This window comes from Eulemur rufifrons, chromosome 9, assembly GCF_041146395.1.
Source record: "Eulemur rufifrons isolate Redbay chromosome 9, OSU_ERuf_1, whole genome shotgun sequence".
NCBI lineage: Eukaryota > Metazoa > Chordata > Mammalia > Primates > Lemuridae > Eulemur > Eulemur rufifrons.
Genome location: NC_090991.1, coordinates 18265003 through 18289733, shown reverse-complemented (window position 1 = coordinate 18289733; position 24731 = coordinate 18265003). Strand labels below are relative to the sequence as shown.

The 24731-nt window shown below is 34.6% G+C and overlaps 1 protein-coding gene and 1 pseudogene across 2 annotated transcripts in view; one reads left to right on the top strand and one right to left on the bottom strand.

Annotated features, from left to right (window-relative positions):
- The window catches only part of NLK (nemo like kinase), a 149458-nt gene that overhangs the window by 4703 nt on the left and 120024 nt on the right, over positions 1-24731 (top strand). The gene's annotated exons all lie outside the window — the stretch shown is intronic.
- LOC138391338 (small ribosomal subunit protein uS8-like) lies at positions 14225-14609 on the bottom strand (annotated as a pseudogene).

Below are 24731 nucleotides of genomic sequence, written 5' to 3'. Positions count from 1 at the left end.
CAATCTATTAATATTTTTTTTGTCTGTAGTTCACCTTTGCCAGAGGAAAATGCTGTGCTTAAGGATATGACAACTTTGGGCAAAGAGCGAGGGCTTATGAAATATATAATTTTGAGAGTTGAAGGAAGCTGACCACATGAGAGTGGTTTGAGGACCACTAAACCCAGGCAGTTTTTGACAATTGACAACCTTAAAATATCATAGATTGAATTAATGATGCATATTGGCACCTTGATAAAAGTGAGTCTGGGAAAAGCATCTGCTTTCTAAAATTAGTGTTTTGCTTTGGGACTTGTCTGATTAATTTAAAGATCAAAAATCTGGCATTCATTTGGTCCGTTGCCTTTGTACTCCAACTAAAGTTGGAGGGCTTTGAATGTTATTATTCTGATACCTTCAGCAGGTTACTTATGTCTTTCAAAACTTGAGCATCACTATAGTGATATTACTAGCTCTTGTGATCTTGATAAATTATTTGACCTCTTTGTTCCTCATCTATAAAATAGGACTAATAATAGTACTTATCTCCGGATCGGTGTATTAAATGAGGTAATTCTTGCAAATCAATGAGTACACTGTCTAGCACACAGTAAGCATTCAATAAATGTTAGCTGTTTTATTGTAGTTATTGTTGGTGGAAAAATTAAGTGTTGTGTTAATGTGCATGGAAGTATCTTCATAGATTGTCAGATTTATCAGATGAAATCAACATGCAGACTATTTTTGGAGGCATAACTTTAAATAATGCTATGGAGATTAAAAAAAAAAAAAGGTTGAATTTAGAGCCAAGAGGAAAATATTCTGTCCTGTTTTCTCAATTAATTAATAACAGAAAGTAATACACATGTTTGTATGGACTTGGTAGGTGTTCTAGTCGGATCATCTACACTGTTTTGGAAAATATTATGGATTTTTATACGCTTGGAAGGAAACTAATTTTTTCTTTGCAGAATGTAACAAATAAAGGACATCCTTATTGTCAAAGTTCAGCTTTAGTGGAAATTAATTTTACTTGTGAAAAAATGTGAATTGCTAGGGAAGATCCCAGAGAGGTGGAGGAAATGTGTGTGATTTAATGGAAAATTATTCAGTTGAAACTCTCATGCATGGCGAAGATTGTCTAGCTGTTCATCTTGTGAAAATTAGAGGCATCTTTTTTTCTTATGTTTTCTCTGGTCCTCTTACTCCACAAGTGGCAAACTATAATTGGGAAAAATGGAGAATGCTTTTGAAATATGTTTGTGGAAAATCCTGGATTAAGTTGCATCAGAAAGAGTAGTATACTAAAGTGTATTTTATTATTAACTGTGTTTTACAGGTTAAGAATCTGTAGTATTGAGAAGTTTCTTCACTATCAGCCAAGATTAACAGCCACAGCTGGATTCTTTGGGGGGTCTGCTTTGTGAAAAGAGCTTTGAAGAAGCAGAGCCTGCACCATAAAAAGGAAACGGTTGCTCTTCTAGACATAACAAAGCATCCGTGTGAAACTAGAAATGTGGAAATCTATACTGTTAATTTTAACTACAAATGAACTTACTTTTAGAAACTGCAGGTTCGGGATCATAAAGTAGAGAAAGCAAAGAGCTAGAGAATAAAAGTAACACAATCTAATGATATTGTACCAGTTTTTTGGTGATTGAAACTCCATAGCCTGTAACATTGAAAGTTACTTTGTACTTAGGCTCCTGACAAGATTATCCAAATATGTTTAAAAAGAAAAATTAAGAAAAAATAAAGCAAAACCACAGCACAACAAATTTGTTTTATTCTTGGGGAGAAATTTTATGTTGTACAATTGAATATCAACTTAGAAAAAAAGAAGACAAATGTTTTTTATTAAAAGAAGTCATTTCAGAAACATTGCCTTTTCACATAAGCTAAAACAACATCATCCCTCAAAATTAAATGCCATTTTTTTAGCCACCAGTTAGTACCTCTGGGTGTGCATCCTGAGAGAGAAATGGGGGCAGATACAGTTGCCTTTCATGTGCTATGCCAGAAGAATAAATATTTGCAAAATACATTAACTGAATATATATTTGAGTCTAAATTCTGGGTTTTTATCCTCACACCATAGGCAGCTGTAGAAACGTTCCTTGATATAAAAAGTCCTCTAATGGAATACTGGACTGTTTCATTATCTTCACAACTTGGAGTGTCAGAGTTTTCCCTGTCTTCTATATTGTATAATTGAGTGGCTATTCTTGGTGGTTATTACTAGATTTGTTGATGTCCTAGCAATTCAAAAATCAGTTGTTCATATACTGGATGTTTCTTTTTTTTTTTTGTTGAGACAGAGTCTCACTCTGTTGCCCAGGCTAGAGTGAGTGCCGTGGCGTCAGCTTAGCTCACAGCAACCTCAAACTCCTGGGCTTAAGCGATCCTACTGCCTCAGCCTCCCGAGTAGCTGGGACTACAGGCATGCGCCACTATGCCCGGCTAATTTTTTCTATATAGATTTTTAGGTGTCCATATAATGTCTTTCTATTTTTAGTAGAGACGGGGTCTCGCTCAGGCTGGTCTCGAACTCCTGACCTTGAGCAATCCACCCGCCTCGGCCTCCCAGAGTGCTAGGATTACAGGCGTGAGCCACCGCGCCCGGCCTGGATGTTTCTTAATATGCTGATTTGTCAAGGCCAAAGAAACTTTTTCATTTGTCATCCAACCAATAAATGGAAAGAAGCTGTTGGGTGGAAATTCTTTCATTATATGATTGTATTTGGGTTTTAGTTATGAGTCCGTGTGTGTCCATGATACTCCAGTGAATTGTTAATAGGGTAATCTAATGCAGATCAACAATGATTTCCTTACTAAAATAGCTTGTCAGTTTGATCCTGTTGTTGCTTAGGGGTAACAGAAAGTGCCCAAGGCAACAGTTGTAACTCTGTCAATGAGCATGTGACAAGTCTGTAGTTCTAAGGTACCTAGCTAAGAAGCATTAGAAAAAATTCTGACACTCTGGCATTATGAAAAGGTGACTTCTAAGGCAATTATGCTGAGATTGTACTGTAATAATTAGTTGTAATGGTGTGGGTAGAGTGTGTACAGGGGTATCTGTACACATAATGATTGGTATTCTTTACCTAAACCCAGTTTTGTATCTGTGTTTTGAATTAGGTTGGCTAATTGAATCATATTTACTATCAGACAATGAATGCTTTTGACACTTTTGGAATTCACTAGTTGTCATATTTTTATTGTCAACCTGCTATGGACCAGCACTTTTGTAGGCTCTGAATGAAGATATTTAGTTCTAGAAATCATTTTGCAAGCCTCCATCAAAGTTATGCTGTTATTTGTATTGTGCTTGGTATTGAAGTCATGATCTTGCTTTGAAGGAGTTTATAGTCAAGTAAAAGTATGAAAAATAACACATCCCTACTCTCAGAGAGTCCACAGCGTTGGTGGAGAGTTGAAACTAAATTTGAAAACATTAAATAAAAACTTAAGGATATGTTACTTTCACTTGTTCTTACAATACTCATTTATTGTGTGTTGGCTATTTGCCAGGCACTGTGTTGCATGATAGGGATTAAAGGCAATTATGACCTAGTGGGGGAGATAGATTTGTAAATGGATAATTATAATTCAGTGCCATAAATGCAGTAATAGGATAGTCCCTGGATATTATGGGAGCATAGAGGAGGGATTTCTGTGGAAGGTATGGATGCTTCCTAGAATAGGTAATGCCTCAATTGAGTTTTAAGAATGAGAGAGAGTGAACCAATGGGGAAGGGCATTCTAGGGGGATGGGCCCATATCTAGGAGACCTCAGGACAGGAGTTGTTAAACATGCAGTAATGGAGGTGGTAGAGGTGTGAGCTAGAGCTAGATCATGAAGAAGTTGGAATGTCATGCTGAAGAGTTGAGGAACTATTACTAATGGGGGGGGCAAAACTTACTCTTTTATGAATAAAGCGCATATGTACATACAGCACATAAACAGTTATACAGCATATTGGCGGGGTGGGGGGGAATATGTAAATAGAAGAGTAGGGTTAGCTGAGGTCTGTCTGAGCCTTAGGGAATGTTTGCAGTTGTATGTGGAAGAAGTTGCTGGAAGTGGAACTAAAGGGCAGTCAGGAAAATGTGGTCACAGTGATTGACAACCTAAGTATGGCAGAAGATTGTTAGGGAGTGATCTTTGGTACAGATAAACAGTCAAAGAAAATTAAGGTGGAGAAAAGGCCATTGCATTTAGCAAGTAGATCACTGATGGCATTTGAGGGAATGATTGTGTTTGGTTTTTTTTCCCTCTCTAATATATATGTATGTTTGATTCTAAAGAACATCTTAAGTATTAGCAGCACTTTTTATTATTTTCAAATTGTCAATAAAATTCTTCCAAATCCTGAGTTTTTATTTCTAGTTTAATAAACCAGAGAATTTGATGTTCAAGGTGGTATTTCCTTGGGAAGAGTTTTTTTTTTAATGATACAGTAATAGGGTACTAAACTAAATTTGTTAGGAGATGAGGTTCTGGTCCTAGCCTTCCTGCCAACAACTCTATGACCTTGGTAAAATTATTTAAACTTCTGAGCCTTGGTTTCCTCATTTGTAAACTCTTGTGTTTCCTAAGATTCTATTATAAAATGGCATTAATATTTGTAAGACATAGTGGCAATATTTCTGGGTAGTAGAGTCTACTAGTGAGACAAGACAACTTTCTGTCTTCAGGACTACTAAATTGTTTAAAGGAAGAGTGAGATAAACGTCACTTTGTTTCAGTGTGATGATTTTTATAGAGTTTTCAAATTTGGGATCAGATTTTAAATGTGCAGTTTGTTCAAGAGACTTGTTTTGTCCTGTTATTGACTTATTGATGAGGAGGATTATACATATGGTTCAGTTGTGGAAGAGAGCCTGCCTAATTGTAAATGAGCAATCAATTTCTTCCTACATTTCAATTTGATACTATTATTTTTCTGATAGTACTTTACCTTTTTGGTGTTTTAGACTTACTTGCTTTCTTAAATATTTTGAGTGATTTTAAAATTTTAAAATGAAATCTAATGTTCTATTCAATATTTTGTCTTTTTTTTTTGGTTAGTAATCAGGTAAGATGATGTGGGGGCTAGTGCTTACATTAATTTACAAGTTGCTTTAACACGTTTTTTTCCCAGGAGTCTCTTTTAAATTCAGAATTTGGGTAGGAGACTTACTGGTTTGCATATGAGCCTCCCAGAAAATGAGCTTTGACACATCTTTAAGGCTGTAGCAGTTTAAGGCATAGTTTAGAGGTGACTAACTTCCTAAAGCTTTTGTATAAGAGAAAGGGAGCACTTTTACAAAAAGCAGCAGGGTTATCCAATAGATACTTAATGAAAGCCATGTATGTAATTTTAAATTTTCTAGTAGCCACAGTAAAACATGTAAAAAGAAACAGTTGAAATTAATTTTAGTAATATAGTTTATTTAACTCACTATGTCTAGAATATTGTCATTTTAACATGTAATCACTATAAAATTATTAATGAGATTTTTTTTTTTCCATACTAAGTCTACAAAATCTAGAGTGTCTTAATGCTTACACCACGTCTCAGTTTGGTCTAGCCACATTTTAGGTGCTCAGTAGCCACATGTGGCTACTGACTACCTTATTGACTAGCACAGTTCTAGAGTCTCTTTCGCTTTTATTGGATTATATAGTCATTTCTGAACCAGTTGCTGCCCATGGAGATGGGATTACTTTTGTAGCAATCAGGCCCATCCCTGGACCTGGAGATTTAGTCAGTTATAAATAGGAGGGATGAATACCAGCAGTGGATGCTAGGAAAACAGTCATTAATGACCAAGATAATGCATTTATCTAACTTATGTCAGACACTCAGAACTTGACTGGATGTGCTTATAGAGCTAACTGCAATAATGTTCTCTGTAGAGAAGTTGTCCTGCTGGCCCTGAGTTATTTGGGGTATTTTCCTTTTCTTTTCTGAAGCTTTGTTTGCCGAAAGTAGCAAAGGCAAAATTGGTATCTGATCCTTGCCATGTTTGCTTTTCTTCGCAATTAGAGCAGATCATTTCCCATTGATTTCTTTTTTCCCCCATCTCAATGTTGTGGTTTTTGTTATCCATATAAGCTTCTCAGTCTTGTTTTCAGTTTTAGTTTAGTGTTCAGTAGTGTCAGGCAGCAAACTTCTTACAGGGGAATGGACAACACAGAAACTTTTTGTTTATCCATTCCTTGACCTAAAATTCTTGTTCTAAGCTACAGAGAAAAGGTGAGGAGAGACATTTGAACAAATAGATAAAATTAGTCATTTGACCCAGATTGCAGCTTTTTTTTTTTTTTCCTGTCTGCATGGATAAAAATCATCTTCCAATTTACATAAGCAGGTGATTTTTCTTACATGCTAATTTTCTTAATGTGCCATGGCAGAGGGTTGCAGATTTGCAAATTGTGTAAGTAAATTGAAATAAGCCAGGTGACTCTATTTCACTGTATTATCTTACCAGTGCAGAAGTACCCAAAGGGTGTAATTATCGGGTGATTGTCTCATTGCACATCTAACACAGCCTGGTGCGAAGGGTTTTTTTCCCACTTTCTTCTCCACTTTCCTCTCTTTTGTAATTTTTTAAAATAGAAAATTATTGATTTCTATATTTATCTCAGCAGGGCTGGAAATTTAGTAATACAGATGTGAGGGAAATTTGAGTTTTATTAAAAGTAATCTAGAAGCCATAAAAAATGGTAAGTATTGTGGGTATTATGTAGGAAAGGGGACACATGTATACTTGGCTTGGGTTTGAACTGACTCAGAGAATTATGTGAGAACCTTCAACCATGTTTAATTGATTGGCTTCCTCTGTGTTCGTTTTCCCAGGTTCTGCATGTTACAGTAATTGGGCTTATTGTGAAGTTAACTGGCTGTGTATTATAGTTAGTGTTCAGAGTAAACATTGATGTGTATTCTTTTAAAAACCCAAACTTATTAATTATAACCCGGTTTAAAACATCATTTCAATAAAGTAGAAATTTTAGAAAGGTTATAAGGACTCTTTCCAGAAGATTCATGAGAACAAATAATGTCAATCAATAAAGCACCTTTCTTTATTTAAACATTCCAATATTAAACTTATTAATTAATGCTGTCTGATTCCTCAGATGTTATAATAGTATACACTTAGTGATATGTATGGAGATTAAATTATATTCCCGGTAGCTTTGAAGTAATGACTTGGAAAAGAATCATAATTTTAAGCTAATAAAAGTTTGGCCATTTTTCAGTTTAAAGAAAAATAGTTTAGAAGAACATTCAAAATAAAAGCATTTAAAGAATGACCTGAGGAGGACAACATTTAACATTTTAAAGGGACATTGTAGTTTAGTAGTTAAGAGTCTGTACTGTGATGACAGACTAACTCTAAATCCTGGCTCTGCCTCTCATTAGCTGTGAGCAAATTATTTTGCTGCTGTATGCCTCATAGTCTTCATGTGTACAGTGGGGATAGTAATAGTATATCTAGAAATAATAGGGTTGTTGTGAGGATTAAACAAATTATTATATATGTAAAGTCTTAGAACTGTGCCTGGCACTGTATAATTGTTAGCTATCTTAATTATTATTACCAGTTTCAATATAAGTGAAAAAAAATAGTACCTCCTGAAAACTCACTAATTTAGGGAAAATAGTTAACAGCTTTTGTATGATAATTGACAGCTATCAGGTATGTGACTTCACTAGAGATTTCATTTCTGATTAACTCCAACTGTTTTTGAAAAATTCGTTCAAATTCTAGAATGCTCTCCAAATGTAAAATTTCCTTTAGCACATACAAGGAAGGTTTCTCCTTTCTGTTTTATTCTCTCCTCCCCGTTATCAAAGTAAATAATGTGTTTATTGTAAGACACTTGAAAAATAGAGAAAAGCTGAAAGGAAAAGCAGTTGCTTGTAACCTACAACTCGGTGATAACCATTAATAGCATTTTGGTGTATTGGTTTACAAGTTGTCTACCTGGAATTGTGGGTGTGTTTATAATATTATTAGAGTTGGGATCATGAGCACACTGTATATTTACAATTTTATATCTTGTTTGTTTCATTAATATTGCAAAGGTAGATTTTGGTCATTTGATTTAAGGGCTTTTTCATTCCCACAAGCCTAGAGCTCCACTTCTGTTTATACAGTTGGAAGATACTTTAGAATGTACCTAGTTTAACTGCTTTATTTTATAAATGGGAAAATTGAAACCCAGAGAAACTATGAGATTTGTTCAAGGTCACACAGCTGGTTGGGAGCTGAGCCAGAACCTTTGCTCTTTTGCTGCTTTATCAGTAATACCTGTCCAACTTAATGTCTATTGAAAATGGAGGAAGTGTTCATATAAAAGCGAAACAAATAAAAAACAAAAACTTTGTAAATGAAACCAGGAACAATACATCTGAAAAAAAACCCATAGGTTATATAGAGTATTCTTTTGCTGGTTTTGTTTGTGCCAGTGACTCCAAGTTTTCTGGTTTAATGCAAGCTACAAGGTTTTTGGTGAAGGAACAACTCAGTGTTTTCATGTTATATGTAACTGTGTTGTGTATCTATTTTAAGCATATCATCCCCCTTATTTTTTGAAAAACTTTAAACCTTAATTTGAAAAATTGGAAAGAATTGTACAGTATACCTCTAAACCTCTCTTCTAGATTAACATTTTGTGACTTCTGCATTATCAACTTTGAGGCTATTTCTACAGAACTTGCTGAGATTGGATTTCAAATGAATTTATACATACAGTGTTAAGAAATTTATGGTCACTGCATCAACTCACTGTTGCATGTAATAAGTTTTGTATGTTCTCCAACTAGAGAAGGAGCTGAAAGTTTTAAAACTTGTGACTATTTTGGAATGCTCTTTGTTCTCTTAACACTTAAAACAAAATTCAGTGTGAATCAAATGTGTAACTGAAACATGTACCAGTCTCAAAACTAAGCTTCAGGCAGAATAGAAATATTCCATTCTGCAAAGTTTTTCTTTTTTGTGGTATTTATCGCAGGTTGGGACTTAAGGGAACATTTTCAAAATAAGAATCCTAAGATCTGGTTCTACAGTTCTGTGACAGAGGACATGATTAAGGCTGTTACATTATGGAAGCAAAATTTTAAGTTACTATAGTTATGGTTTTTTTCTTTTTTAAGTAAATCACCCTGATGCAGTCACATGAGCTGATGATGCTGTGATTTGTGTCACCCAATTCACTGCTCTGTATTTTTCACTACCAAATAATTCCTTTGTTAAACTCATTTTCAGTAAATGAGCCATTGTTTCTCAAAGGGTAATGATTATTTCTATATATAGTACAAAGCCCCAAGAAATAGATTTTTGCGTCTAAAGTATTAGTTAATGATTGGAAATGGTGAAATCATTGCTCTGTGTATATTAAGCCACAATTGTATGTATAAAAAGGACAGCTGCTGTGTTTGCTCCCTAGGCTACAGTATGAGATATTATGTTTACTAGAAATCACATGACAGCAAGCCTTTAAAAGTGAGATTTTTTTGGTTTAGATGCAAAAAGGGCGGTTCTACTGAGTCAACCCAGCTATTAAATAGTTTCGACACCTAGAATGAGGTAGCTGGAGTTCTAAATGGCTTGTGTCAGGTAAAGAAATATATAGGCAGCAGTTGCTGGTTTACTTGATGCAGTTGGTATCAGTATCTGTGAATGAATCACTGACTTCTTACAATACCTGAGCAGGAAAGACATTAAAATAGGGACACTAGAATGTTTAACTGGTGTTAGGTGCTGAGGGTCTAGTTACCAACATATACCAGCTTGTCTCTGTAAGTGGGCAAAGTTTAACTAGTTTTCATACCTTGATTTTCTTTTCCTCTTAAAGTAGATGCCCATTCTTAGAAGACAGTCTCTTTGTTTCTGTCTCTCTCTTAATGCTAGTGAAAACAAATACTTATAACCACTTGCGCTCATTCTCTACCCACTGATCCACTAAAAATGACTAGAGCTTCAAAGGCTGAGGTCATGTTTCATTTGCTTCTCCAGAGCCTAACTCGGTCCAGGTTGGGAGCTTTTTGTTGAATTGCAAGTTTGTAGTCTGGGTGTAGTGATGTGTGCCTGTAGGTTCAGCTACTAGTGAGGGTGAGGCAGGAAGATTGCTTGAGCCCAGGAGTTTGGGGCTGTAGTATGATTGTGCCTGCACATAGCCACTGCACTCCAATCTGGGCAACACAGCAAGACCCTGTCTCTAAAAAACAAAAAAGAAAGGAAAGAAAGATCTAATGCTAAGTTTGTATGTGGTGGCTACTCTCAAAGAAGAGTACCATCACTGACTCTTGCGACTGTATATTTCAAGATCCCTACTTCCTCCTGCAAAGGAGGAATTTTTATGAGCGAATACTTAATAGAGAGATTTAGACAACTGCGTGGTAGTGATTTTATTTTCTTGTGTTCAGATTTTTTTTTAAGAGTAAGAGCCGTAATCTAAAAATAGTATATGGTATCTAACTATGTCCAGAAGTAGTCCTTTATTTTGAAAAGAAATAGTCCTTTATTTATACTGCTTTCTATAATCTGCATAAAGTTAAGAATGCTGTTGAATTGTTTAGGGAAAATACCCTTTTCAATGCAATGCTGTGATCTCATGTTAGAAAAATAGTGAGAGTGTGTAGCCGAGTCCAACCAGAATGGCTGTAACCAATTTTTGAAACCATGTTATAGATACATAAACACTGAAAAATAAACCAAAGAATCATAGTATATCTTATTCTTAACTTTTGTGAATCATGTTTTATGGATGTTTCATTTTTCCCAAAAGGCTGATATAGTTCAATCTTTTGAATATGTCAGTGTTAATTTTGAGTTGGCAAAGGTAACCTAACCAACTACCATTATGTTTTGGTACTAAAGGATATACCTTTCAATAAAATTAATTGAAATGCAAAAAAAAAAAAAAAAGAAAAGAAAAATAGTGAGAGATCCAGTTAATAGAAACTGTTCAAAGTCTCATCTGATACATCAAAACATACCAAAGCAGTCTGTGATGCTAGCGCAGAAGAAAAAAGTAAAATTCTAAACTCCTTATTCTGTTTTATAAATTTATGAGTAAATGGCAGTTTAGTATGTGCTAGAGCTCTCTCTAAAATCAGTGAGGAAAGAATGGCTTATTCTACTAGTATGCTGGTATAATGTTTATCAACAGACTCTCTGAAAAAATAAAAAAGCTGTAGTTTGTAGGATTTGCTGATTTCTCTGGTGTAAATGTTCCTATAATGTCCAATTTCAAGCCACTAATGTGAAATCACTAAATGTTGAATTGGAAAAAGATATGCAGTAGCACACCATTATGTAGTATTTTTACTATACAGATAAAGTAGGTGTTAAATAACTTGAAGAGCATAAATCATAATAAGATAATTAGGGAGTGATGATTTCTGATATTTATTACCTGTGTTTTAAATATGATTTATTTTATTGTAAGTTTATATAATATAGTTTTGTTTTTTTTTTTTTTGAGACAGAGTCTCACTCTGTTGCCCAGGCTAGAGTGAGTGCCGTGGCGTCAGCTTAGCTCACAGCAACCTCAGACTCCTGAGCTCAAGCGATCCTCCTGTCTCAGCCTCCCGAGTAGCTGGGACTACAGGCATGCGCCACCATGCCCGGCTAATTTTTTCTATATATATTTTTAGCTGTCCATATAGTTTCTTTCTATTTTTAGTAGAGGTGGGGTCTCGCTCTTGCTCAGGCTGGTCTCGAACTCCTGAGCTCAAACGATCCGCCCACCTCGGCCTCCCAGAGTGCTAGGATTACAGGCGTGAGCCACCGCGCCCGGCCTATAATATAGTTTTTTATGGCTATGTTTAACAATGAGCTTGCAAAATTCCAGAAAATATAGTCCCTCATGAGCAGTATGAACCAGTTCCAGCACACCACTGGTTTATTTTGTACCTTTGTTGAAATATTTAACTGACAGTGGGTAGGAATGAAGTTAGATCTGTGTTCATCATGTACAAAAATAAAGTCCAAGTGGATTAAAGATTTAAATAAACAAAGCCAAAAAATAAAATATCGATAACTATGTTTATTATTTTTATAATCTTTTTATAATCTTGGAGGGAAAGAGCCTGTTATCTTGACATCAAAACAAGAAAAGAGCATCAGATTTGTCTACGAAGAAATTTAAGTTATGTGTTTGGTAAAATATACCATTATAAAAGCCTGCAAGAGAAACCAGAAACTAGGGGAAAATATTGGCAACATATATGAAAAACAAAAGTTAATATCTTTAATGTTTAAAGAGCTCTTAAAGTCAATAAGAAATAAAGGTGAATAACCCAAAAGAAAATGTGCAAAAGCTAGAGAATGGGCTGTTCATAGAAGAAATACAAATTGGTAAAAACCATTAAAGGATTCTCACTTTCATTAATAAAGAAATGCAGAAATAAAGTGACACTTTTAACCTGCTAGGTCAACATTTTAAAATAAGTGATAACCCCCCTACGGTTGTAGATGTGGTGAAACACACTCTCAGATTTTTGTAGATTGATGGAAGCTTGATGGGAGAGCAGTTTCTCAAAATTGAATGCACAGACCTTTTAAAGAAATCATTGAGCTTGGATACAAAGGTATATTTATAAAAATGTTCATTTAATGTTATTTATATTCCTCCCAGACTGAAAGCAACCTAAATATCTATGAATAATGGAGTGGTTATCTTTAAAAGATGCCCATAATTTATTAAGTGAAAATCAGTGTCCCCTTAAAGTATAAAAAATTATTATTCATGTTTTAGAAAAGTCTGGGATATCTACTAATAATGGTTATTTTGGTGAGGTGGAATTACAGTGGATTTTCGCTTTGACTTTTATAATAAAAAACTCTACTTTAAAGAAGCCATTGAGAGTTTCTTTATAATAAAGAATAACCCTAAGAGATACATGATAATGTCCCTATTTTTAGAGGAGGAAGCTACAGCTCAAAGAGGTCTAAATAACTTGCCCAAGGCTGCACAGCTAATAAGTAGCAGAATAGGGCTTCGACCAAGGCCTCTGCTCTTTAAATAAACAAATGTAATATTGATACATATTAAAGATATGTGATGGAGGTTATGAAGAATAATAAAAAAGAATATCCATGAACATACTTCCCACCCTAAGAAATAGATCATAACCAACACTGTTGAAGCTGCCCTTAAGCACCTCCCTGTCCCATCTCTCTGTCTTACCTCCCCTGCCAAGAGGAAATCACTATGTTGAATTTTGTGTTTATTACTTGCTTTTTTAAAAAGTGGATTTTTAAAGATATAATTCACATATTAACAATTTGCCCATTTAGAGTGTACAATTCAATGATTTTTAGTATATTCCCGGAGTAAATTTTCATTTTAATTTTAGAACATTTTCATCACACTGAAAAGAAACATCATACCCATTAGCAAGTTACTCCACATTCTCTGCAATTCCCCCAGCCCGAGGCAACCACTAATCTGCTTTTAGTCTCTGTAGATTTGACCTTTCTTGGCATTTCATATAAATGGAATCATATAATATATGGTGTTTTGTGACAGCCCTCTTTCACTTAGCATGTTTTCAGGGTTCGTACACGTTGTAATATGTATAAGTACTTTATCACTTTTTATAGTGAATAATATTACATTGTATGAATATACCATTTTGTTTCTCCCTTCATCAGTTGTTGAACATTTGGATTGTTTGTACTTTTGGCTATTATGAATAATGGTCTTTGTGAACATTCGTGTACAAGTTTTGTATGGACATATGTTTTTATTTTTCTTGAGTATATACCTAGAATTGCTGGGTCATCTGGTAATTCTATGTTTAACTTCTGCCAGAGTGTTTTCCAAAGGAGCAGTACCATTTTACATTCCTACCAGCAGTGTATGAGTGTTCTAATTTCTCTACACCCTTGACAAACTTGTTATCTCTTTTATTATAACTATACTAGTGTGTAAGTGGCACCTTGTTGTGATTTTGATTTCCACTTCCCTGATAATTAATATCTAATGATGTTGAACATCTTTTTCTGTACTTATTGGCCATTTGGATTTCTTTGGAGCCGTGTCAGTTCAAAGCCTTGGCCCATTGTTAAATTAGGTGGTCTTTTTGTTATTTAATTGTAAGAGTTCTTTGTGTATTCTAGATACCAGTCCTTTATCAGATAATGTGATTTGCAAATATATTCTCCCATTCTGTGGGTTGTCTTTTCATTCCCTCCCACCCCTCATTGTGGCACTTTATTTGTACACGTATGTGTTGCATTCCTAGAAAAAGAGTGCAAGGATTTTCTGTCCTGTGTGTTTTTGACCTGCTTCTTTGTGGTTCATGATGCCAGTTGAGGTTGTCAGTACAATGACATCAAACTGATAGGATGGGAGCAGATTATGCTGCCATTTTTCTAGATCTTTGAGTTGTACATTAAATCTGGGGCAGATCACACTTGTTTAAGCTGCCTGTGAGGTTCATAACAATTTTCCCATCGTGATCATCAGTGATTTCAAGTTTGCCAATGTAACCGTGTTTCGTTATCACTGTTAGAAACTGGACAATGACTTTGGAGCATGGCCTAATAAGAACCTGATGTTTGCTTCTCTTTTTGACACTGTTGATGCTCTTGAGAACATTATCCAGGACATTCATGTGCACCATTATGGCAGCACGAAAAGATGGCGGAAAGATCATCTTTTCACTTTCTTGATGGTGTCCTTTGGAGCACAAAAGTTTTTAATTTTGATGAAGTGCATTTTATCTATTCTTTGGTTGCTCATGCTTTTGGTGTCGTATCTAAGAAGTCTTTGCCTAACTCAGGGTCATGAAAATTTACCTCTACATTTTCTTCTAAGAGTTTTATATTAATAGTTTTAGCTCTTATAATTAGGTCTGTCATCCATTTTGAATTTTCTTGTGTGTGCATGGTGTGAGATAGGGGTCCAGCTGCATTCTTTTGTATGTGGATATCCAGTTGTCCCATTACCATTTGCTGAAGACTGTTCTCTCCCAATTGAATGGCCTTGGCACCCTTGTTGAAAATCAGTTGACCATAAATATAAGGGTTTATTTTTGGACTCTCAGTTCTGTCCCATTAATCTATTAATCTGTCCTTTTGCCAGTACCACACTGTTGATTACCATAACTTTGTAGTAAGTTATGAAATAGGGAAATGTGACTTTCTAATTTTGTTCTTTTTAAAGATTGTTTTGGCTATTCTGGGTCCCTTTGTTTTCCATATGAATTTTAGGATCAGCTTATCAATTACTGCAAAAAAGCCAGATGGGATTTTGATAGGGATTACATTGAATCTCTAAATCAATTTGGAGAATATTATGATCTTAACAATATTAAGTCTTCCATCCCATGAACATGGAATGTTTTTCCATTTATTTAGATCTTTAATTTCTTTAAACAATTTTGTAGTTTTCTGATTATATTTTATATTTCCTATTAAATTTATTCATAAGTATTTTGTTATTAATGATATTATAATTGGAATTATTTCCTTAATTTCATTTTTGCATTGTTCATTGCTTGTGTACACAATGTATTTTTGTATATTGATCTTGTACCCTGCAACCTAATTTTATTGTAATAGTTTTCTAATGTATTCTTTAAGATTTGAGAAATAGTTTTACTTTGTCCTTTCCAATATAGATGCTTTTTATTTCATTTTCTTGCTGAATTTCCCTAAGGGCCTCCAGTACAGTGTTGAATACAGGAGGCAAGAGCAGATATTTGTGTTTGTTCCTTATCTTAATTAAGGAGGAGGCATTCAGTCTTTCACTATTAAGTATGTTGTTAGCTGTGGCAGATACCCTTTATCAGGTTATAAAGTTCTCTCCCATTATAGTTTGTTGAGTGTTTTTATCATGAAAGGGTATCGAATATTAATTAATTTTTGGATATTGAACCAACCTTACATTCTTGAGATATTTCCCACTTGATCATAGATATAATCTGCTTTATTTTATCTTATTTTAGTTTTTTAAAAAATAGACTTTATTTTTTAGAGCAATTTTAGGTTCACAGCAAAATTGAGCAGAAAGTACAAAGAGTACCCATATACCCCCTGATCCCACATATACAGCCTCCGTCACCTGCATATTTGTTGCAATCCGTGAACCAACATTGACAAATCATTATCACCCAAAGTCCATAATTTACTTTAGTGCTTACTCTGTATTGTACATTCTGTGGGTTTTGACAAATGTAATGTATAATGACAATTGTCCATCATTGTAGTATCATACAGAATAGTTTCACTGTCTTAAAAATCCTCTGTGCTTTTGCCTATTAATCCCTTCTTCCCCCTTAACCTCTGGCAACCACTGATCTTTTTACTGCTTCCATAGTTTTGTCTTTTCTGGAATGTTGCATAGTTGGAATCATATGGTGTGTAGCCCTTCAGATTGGCTTCTTTCAGTTAGTAATATGCATTTAAGGTTCTTCCATTTCTTTTAGTGGCTTGGTAGCTCATTTCTTTTTGGCACTGAGTAATATTTCATTGTATTATACCAGTGTAAACATTTACCTACTGAAGGACTTGTTGTTGCTTCCAGGTTTTTGCAATTATGAATAAAGCTGCCGTAAACATCCATGTGCAAATTTTTGTGTGGACATAAGTTTTTGGTTCATTTGGGTAAATATCAAGGAACACAATTGCTGGATCATATGTTAGAGTATGTTTAGTTTTACAAGAAACTGCCAAACTGTCTATACTATTTTGCATTCCCACCAGCAATGAATGAGAATTCCTGTTGCTCTACATCCTCTCCAACATTTAGTGTTGTTAGTGTTTGGATTTTTAGCTGTATCATAGTATCTCATTTTTATTTTCAATTCCCTAATGCCACATGATGTTGAGTATCTTTCCATGTTTATTTGCTATCTGTATACCTTCACTGGTAAGGTATTTGTTTAGATCTTTTGCCCATTTTTAAATTGAGCTGTTCATTTTCTTATCGTTAAGTTTTGTTTTTTGTTTTTGTTTTTTTTTTTTTTGAGACAGAGTCTTGCTTTGTTGCCCGGGCTAGAGTGAGTGCCATGGCGTCAGCCTAGCTCACAGCAACCTCAAACTCCTGGACTTAAGCGATCCTACTGCCTCAGCCTCCTGAGTAGCTGGGACTACAGGCATGTGCCACCATGCCCGGCTAATTTTTTGTATTTATATATTTTAGTTGGCCAGATAATTTCTTTCTATTTTTAGTAGAGACGGGATCTCACTCTTGCTCAGGCTGGTCTCGAACTCCTGATTTCGAGCAATCCACCCGCCTCGGCCTCCCAGAGTGCTAGGATTACAGGCGTGAGCCACCACGCCCGGCCCTTATCATTAAGTTTTAAGAGTTCTTTGTATATTTTGGGTAACAAGTCTTCATCAGATGTATCTTTTGCACATATTTTGTCCAGTCTGTGGCTCCTCAAACCAGAGGAAAGACCAAACTAGGTAAATATTATATATAAATGCTTCTTTGAGATATACCTTTTAAATTTCTCTCTAGCTAACTTTTTATGGTGTCCATTATAGTGTCAAAGATAGTTGCATAAGTTTACCACTTTGTTTACTCTACCAAATAAAAATAATTTTTTATTAATAAGGTATTATTTAATTAATAAAGGTATTATTAAAAAATAATAAAGGTAATTATATTTCTCTTCACATAAACTAATGATTATATTATTTTTTGAATCTGAGTTTTGGGAAATTTTAGGGAAATTGGGAGTTGAATAATTTCTGAATTTTAATATTGAGCACTTGTCATTATATAAAGATGCATTCTAAGCTAGGCATACTAGCACATACCTGTAGTCCCAGCTATTTGGGAGGCTGAGGTAGGAGGATCACTTGAGCTTAGGAGTTCAAGACCAGCCTGGGCAACATAGCAAGACCTGATCTCTTAAAAAAAAAAAAAAAAAGCTGCATCCTCAGATAACTAATTCTTAGCACAATGCTGTAGGAACATGGTATATAAGAAATGATGGTATGACCAGTTAGTTTTAAATAGACTTCCCTGTTGATTCAAGTTGCCAAGAGTTGGAGGTTGAAGTACTAGTTTTTCCAGTTTCAATGTTTTATCATTCTGTAATTCTATGAGGTATTTTTAAAAGGTGTTTATAATCTTATAGTTAGAAGCAAATTGAAAAGACATTTTTTAAAAAAAGTTCTGGAACTAACCCAGAGATTATTTTTCTGCTACCTTAGTTATGATTCAGCAGTGTTAGTGACGAAAGTAGCACCAGCTAATTTGTGTGATATTTCAATATCACTTGAGTTTCTAACTTGAATTTTAGAGTAATATAAATTATCACATGGTTTGTGGAGGTCTCAGCTGTAAGACATACTTCATATCTGCTTGTATCCTCAATACCACTGAATATGAAAGTGTTTAATGAAGGTTCATTGTTCCTAAAAACTAGAAATGCAATTTTATTTCCTTAAAAGCTTTATTTTATGTTTGTAAAATAGAGGAGACACAGAGACCATTTCATCCAGTGCACTAGATTAATGCCCTAATAACTTAGGAGTCTTACCTTCCATTTTGCAATACAGGGGATATATTAATATTAGACTTCTTAAATCATAAAGTTATTTTTTTTTAGGAAACAATGACATGTACTTTAGTGGAGAAGGTTTGGAAAGTGATGCCTATTAAAACTGCATAAATAAGAATAAGATATTAAAACTCCAAAAAAAAAACAAAAAGAGAGAAAGAGAAGCAATTATATATGGAGCAGGTTGTTAGCATTTTCTTAGAATTCCTAGAATGATGACTCCATAGTCTTCATTTAGTGGCTTAATTCTGTGCCCTCATGGTCAAAACAGTTCTGTGTGTAATACTAACTTTTTGCCAATTTCCTTTCATTTAGTTCTCTTTTATTGAATGTAAATACCGTTATTGAGTTTCCTATAACACTTAGAAAGTTGCTGAGAATGACTGAGGATTCTTAAAATGAATGTATGGATTTTTTTTTTAAATTCTTTTTAAAATCAGAACTTGGAATGTGCCATGTTTTAAGTAAAAATTTTAAAATTTACTAAAATGATGTGGTTTAGATAATGAGGAAAAGTTTAATATTAAAGCTGTGTGTATTGTAGTATAATTCGCACAGTAAACCAGGATAAATAACTTTTATCAAAAATCATTACATTAAGACAGGTTGACAACTGTTCTATTTTTAAGAAGTCATCCCTTTTTTTGTTTGTTACATTGTAGAGTCAAACTTGTAGAAGTTTTATTCCCTCACCCTCACAAAAGTTCAATTATTAATATAAAACATCTTGTTCCCTACTCTTTCTTCTCTGGAGTTTTGTGACAAATCGGGGGTTAACAGAAAGGAATTGTGACAAAATGAGAAACCCGGAGAAGTGCATTCGGAAACTAAGAAATAATTAAACTGAATGAAATGAGGAAAGAATGTTGATTTACCTGTTGGAAAACTGCAAGCCTTGAGAAAAGTTAAGGTAAAATGAGTTTTATGGGAAACCCTACCAAAGTAACATGTCTATTCTTTAGCCCTTTAAAATATCTGTGATTTCTGCTAAGTATGTGAGTAAATGTCCATATTTAAGATGTCAAAATAATTTTCTGAACCTGAATATAGGAGTTAGCAACATTTTTTACTGGTTATTTGATGACATAGAAGGCTTACAAATTTGCAGAACAGTGGGAAGCAGGAAAGATGGCTAACATGGTAAATGACAGGTATTCCAAGAGAATAATGGGCAGAAACTGACAAGCAGAAATTTGGTAGGGATAAATGTAAGGGTCTGAATTTAGAGTGATCTTTAAGTTAGCAAACATATTTATTGAAGACCTATGTACTAGGCCTTGAGGGTACACTGGGAACAAAATTAGTATGGTATTAAGCAGGGAAGGCAGACATTAAACAAATTATTATTATTATTATTTAATTAAAAAAATATTTTTTAGAGACAAAGTGTTGCTATGTTGCCCAGGCTGGCCTAAAAGTCCTGGGCTCAAGCAATCTTCCCACCTCAGCCTCCCATGTAGCTAAGACTACAGGTGCATGCCATTGTGCCCGGCTTAAACAAATTATTTTAAGTTTACGGTCTCTTGAGATAGTCTACCCAGATTCACATTCCATTATTATTGGCCATGTGACTTTAGGCAAGTTGCTTTACTGCTTTGTGTCTCAGTTTCCCCTTCTATAAAATAGAGATTATTAATGGTACCTATTTCAGGTTCTTGGGAAAATTAAATGTGATACTGTATGAACAATGCTACAATGCCTTGCCTATAGTAAACACTCAATAAATATTAGCTGTTATCTATTAGCATTTATCATCTTTGTTTTTTGGAGAAAATCAGAGTGATTAATCAGAAAAAACCTAGTGTAATTTGTGAGACAAAGAAAGCTTCCCTGACACAATCCCTACCTGGAAGAAACTTGTACTTAAATATCTGTAAACAAATTACAGTTAAGATATACATATAGATATGCACAGGATGCTTACTGTGGGAAGATGTAGATGGGATACCCAGAGCCTCAGTTGGTGCAATTTCTAAGGGGATGCTTTTCACATCATTATGTTGTGAATGGTAGCCCCATGCAGTTAGGCAGTGCAGTTTTTTCTAGTAGGCTTAATTAGGGATATTTGGGTTAAATTTTGATGATGAAAAGGTCAGGAGATGAGGGAGAAGGATGCCTCAAGCAGAGAGAATTCCATGTACAAAGGCATGGGGACACGAGATCATGGTATGTTTGAGGACTTGGAAATAGTTCATTATAGCTATAGAGTATAGGATGAGAGCGTGATTGCTAAGAGATAAGAATAAGAGGTTGGATAATGAAGGACCTTGTTGACTATATTAATACGTTCACATTTATCTGAATCTAGGAAGCTATTAAATGAATTAAACAAATGATTAAAATTGTCTGATTTATTTATTTATTTATTTATTTTTTTTGTTGAGACAGAGTCTCACTTTGTTGCCCAGGCTAGAGTGAGTGCCGTGGCATCAGCTTAGCTCACAGCAACCTCAGACTCCTCGGCTTAAGCGATCCTACTGCCTCAGCCTCCCGAGTAGCTGGGACTACAGGCATGCGCCACTATGCCCGGCTAATTTTTTCTATATAGATTTTTTTAGTTGTCCATATAATGTCTTTCTATTTTTAGTAGAGACGGGGTCTCGCTCAGGCTGGTCTCGAACTCCTGACTTGAGCAATCCACCCGCCTCGGCCTCCCAGAGTGCTAGGATTACAGGCGTGAGCCACCGCGCCCGGCCATGATTTATTTTTAAAAGGTAGCTCAGGCAGTACTAAGAAGAATGACTTGGAGTAGGAACCGGTCTAGAAGCTGGAAGAAGGTAGCTGTAGTAGTCTAGGTCAATGCTACTCCTAGTATGGACCCAAACTATATTATAGGCTGGCAGTGATGAACAAATACATTTCCCCTTATCCCATAACTTGCTTGAGGCTCATCCCTACACATTTAGAAACTTCTATGGCAGTTTGACATGGTTCATGGTTTATAACCTTTGCTGGGCCTTCAGTATTATTCTTTACCACATCTTACATTTTTGTCTCAAGTGAATTCTTTTCTCCACTGCTCACACAGCAATTTCAAACCTTTACCACTCAACTTCTTACTCCACCTCTTCCCCACTTTTTACAGATGACTTCATCCCTTATTTCACAGAGAAAATAAAGCCAAAGGATGCAGGAACTGTATAACTTCCTGTTATACCCACAGACAAAGTTATATCTGCACAGTTAACTTTCCTCTACTTTTCTGTCTCTGGATCCTGTTCTTTTCCAGTTTTTCCAGAAGCTTTGCTCCATCTATTATCTTCTCTCAGGTTTTTACCCTGTACCTCTCTATAGTACCTTTCACTTTAGTCTATAAATGCTCAAGGCTTACACCTAAATTCAGCCCTCATCATCCTCTGTATTATAAAGCCTGATTTCTGTCTTTCTTTTCATAGCCAAACTCCTTGAAAGAGAGTGGTTGTCAATCCCTGTCTCTACTCCTTCACCTCTCATTTATTCACAATCCAATGTACAATCATTTTTACACATACCATATGGTTCAAACTACTCTGACAAATAAATAACCAGTGACCTGTTAGTAACTAGCAGTTAGGTATGCAATCCAATGGGCACATTTCAGTCCTTACGATTTGTGTCACATGTATCAATAGTTTGTTCCTTTCCATTGTATGTTCATATATCACAACTTTTTAAATCTTTTCCCCTGTTGATGGACATTTGGATTGTTTCTAGTTTTTGGCTATTACAAATCAAATTGGAATGAACTTTCATTTACAGATATTTGTGTGGGCATGGGCTTTCATTTCTCTTGAGTAAATACCTATGAGTGAAATGTCTAGGTCAAATTATATGTTCAAATTTATAAGAACTGCCAAACTGTTTTCCAAAGTGATTGCAGTTTGCATTCCCACCAGCAAAGTATATATAGTTCCAGTTGCTTGTGAGCATTTGGTAATGCCCATGTTTTTTCCCCCAATTATAGCCATTTTAATAGGTGTATAGTGCTGTTTCATTATGGTTTGGCATTTCCTTAATGACTAAAGATATTCAGCATCTTTTCAAGTGCTTACTAGCCATCTCTATATCCTTTTTGGTAAAGTATCTGTTCAAGCCTTTGCCCATTGTTTAGTTGGGTTTTTTGTTTTCTCAATATTAGGTTTTGAGTGATCTTTATATATTCTGGATATAAATCCTCTTTCACATTTGTGCGATTTGCAAATATTTTCTTCCATCTGTAGTTCTTTTTTTAAAAATTATGTTAATAGTGTCTCTTGCAATGCAAACATTTAAATTTTGGTGACATCCAGTTGATGAGTTTTTTCTGTTATGGTTCATACTTTTGGTGTCATATCAAGAAACTCTTTGCCTGACCCAGGTCATGAATCTTTTTTCTTATGTTCTAAAAGTTTTATAGCTTAAGGAATTATGTTGAGATCTGTATTTCATGTTTGAGTTAATATTCGTATTAGCTGTGATGTTTAGGTAGAGCTTTTTTTTTTAACATACAGATGTCCAATTATTCCAATACTATTTGTTGAAAAATCTGTCCTTTCTCCATTGATTTTTGCCTTTGTACCTTTCTCAAAAAATCGGTTGGCCATATTTGTGTGTCTCATTTCTTCTTTAATCTGTAGATTATTTAGAAGTATTTTGATTTTCAAAAATGATATTATGCTATCATTCAAGTTGCTATCTTGTGATATAATCTTATTGTGATTAGAATATGTGGTCTGCATGGTTTATGTCATTTTCTTGGAATTTGTTGAGATTTACTGTGTGGCCTTGTATGTGATCATTTTTTATAAATATGTGTAATGTTTAGTGTAATGTTTTGTATCTGTCTACTAGATAAAGTTTGCTAATTGTGTTATCTAAATATTATATACTTTATGTAATTAAATATATTTTTATATGCATAATCTTTCTTTTGAGAAGTATGTTAAAATCTCTTACTCTGGTGAATTTGTATTATTTCTCCTCTTAGTTCTGTCAATTTTTGCTTTATTTTGAAGCTTTTACTAGGTACATAGAAGTTTAGAATTTATATCTTTCTATTATATTGAGCCTTCTGAATGTGTACTAACTCTTCTCTCTAAAAACACTTTTCCTACAGTTTGTTTTTTCTTTTACTTCTCTTACTAATGCACCTGCCACTTTTCCTTTTTTTAAATTAATTTTTAAATTGCGGTTATAATTTACATGCAGCAGAATGTGGAGCTCTTACGTATCCCTTTTTAACATTTTTGACAATAGTAAGCACCGTCCCAATCAGGATACAGAACATTTTCATCAGATTTCAATCCTATTTCAATCAAAATTTCAGAACATTTTATCACCCCAGGAAGTTCACTCCAGTGAATTCCACCATGCGTCCCCTTCCCTCTGCCCTAGGCAAACTACTTTTTTGGTTTCTGTCATCTTTGATTAATTTTGCTTGTTCTTAGGTTTTATATAGATAGAATCATACAATATATGTATTCTTATGTGCCAGGCTTCTTTCACTCTACATATAATGTTTTTGCAGTTCATCCATGTTTCTGGCACATATCAGTGTGTTTTTCTCTTTTTATTACTGAATCATTTCAGTGTATGAATATAGCATAATTTGTTTATCCATTCTTCTGTTATTTCTAGTTTTAGGTATTCTTATGTAAGTCTATTTGTGGATATATGTTTTCATTTCTCCAGGGATAAATACCTAGGTGTGGAATTGCTGGGTTATAAAGCAGATATATCTTTAACTTTACTAAAAGTGCCAAACAGTTTTCTAAAGTGGTTTTACCATTTTGTACTATTACCAGTAAAGATGAGAGTTCCAATCTGCTGCGTGTCCTTGCAACATTTGATGGTCTTTGAATATAGCCATTTAAGTGGATGTGAAATGGTATCCCATTTTAGTTTTAATTTGCATTTCCATGATGACTGATGATGTTTGGCACGTTTTCATCTATTTTTTGGTTGTTGGTCTATCTTTTTTTCTCTGAAATGTCTATTCAAGTTCTCTGTCCATTTAAAGAATTGGTTTGTCATTATTATTATTACACTGTAGGAGTCATGGTTTTTTCTGAATACCAGTCTTTTGACAGATAAATATATTGTGAATATTTTCTCCTACTCTGTAACTTGCTCTTCATTTTGTTAATGGTATTTTGCTATCTTGCTTTGTGGTGTGGTTTTTTTTTTTTTTGTTTTTTGTTTTTTTTTTTGAGACAAGGGACAAGATCTTACTCTGTTGCCCAGGCTAGAGTGCAGTGGTATTGTCATAGC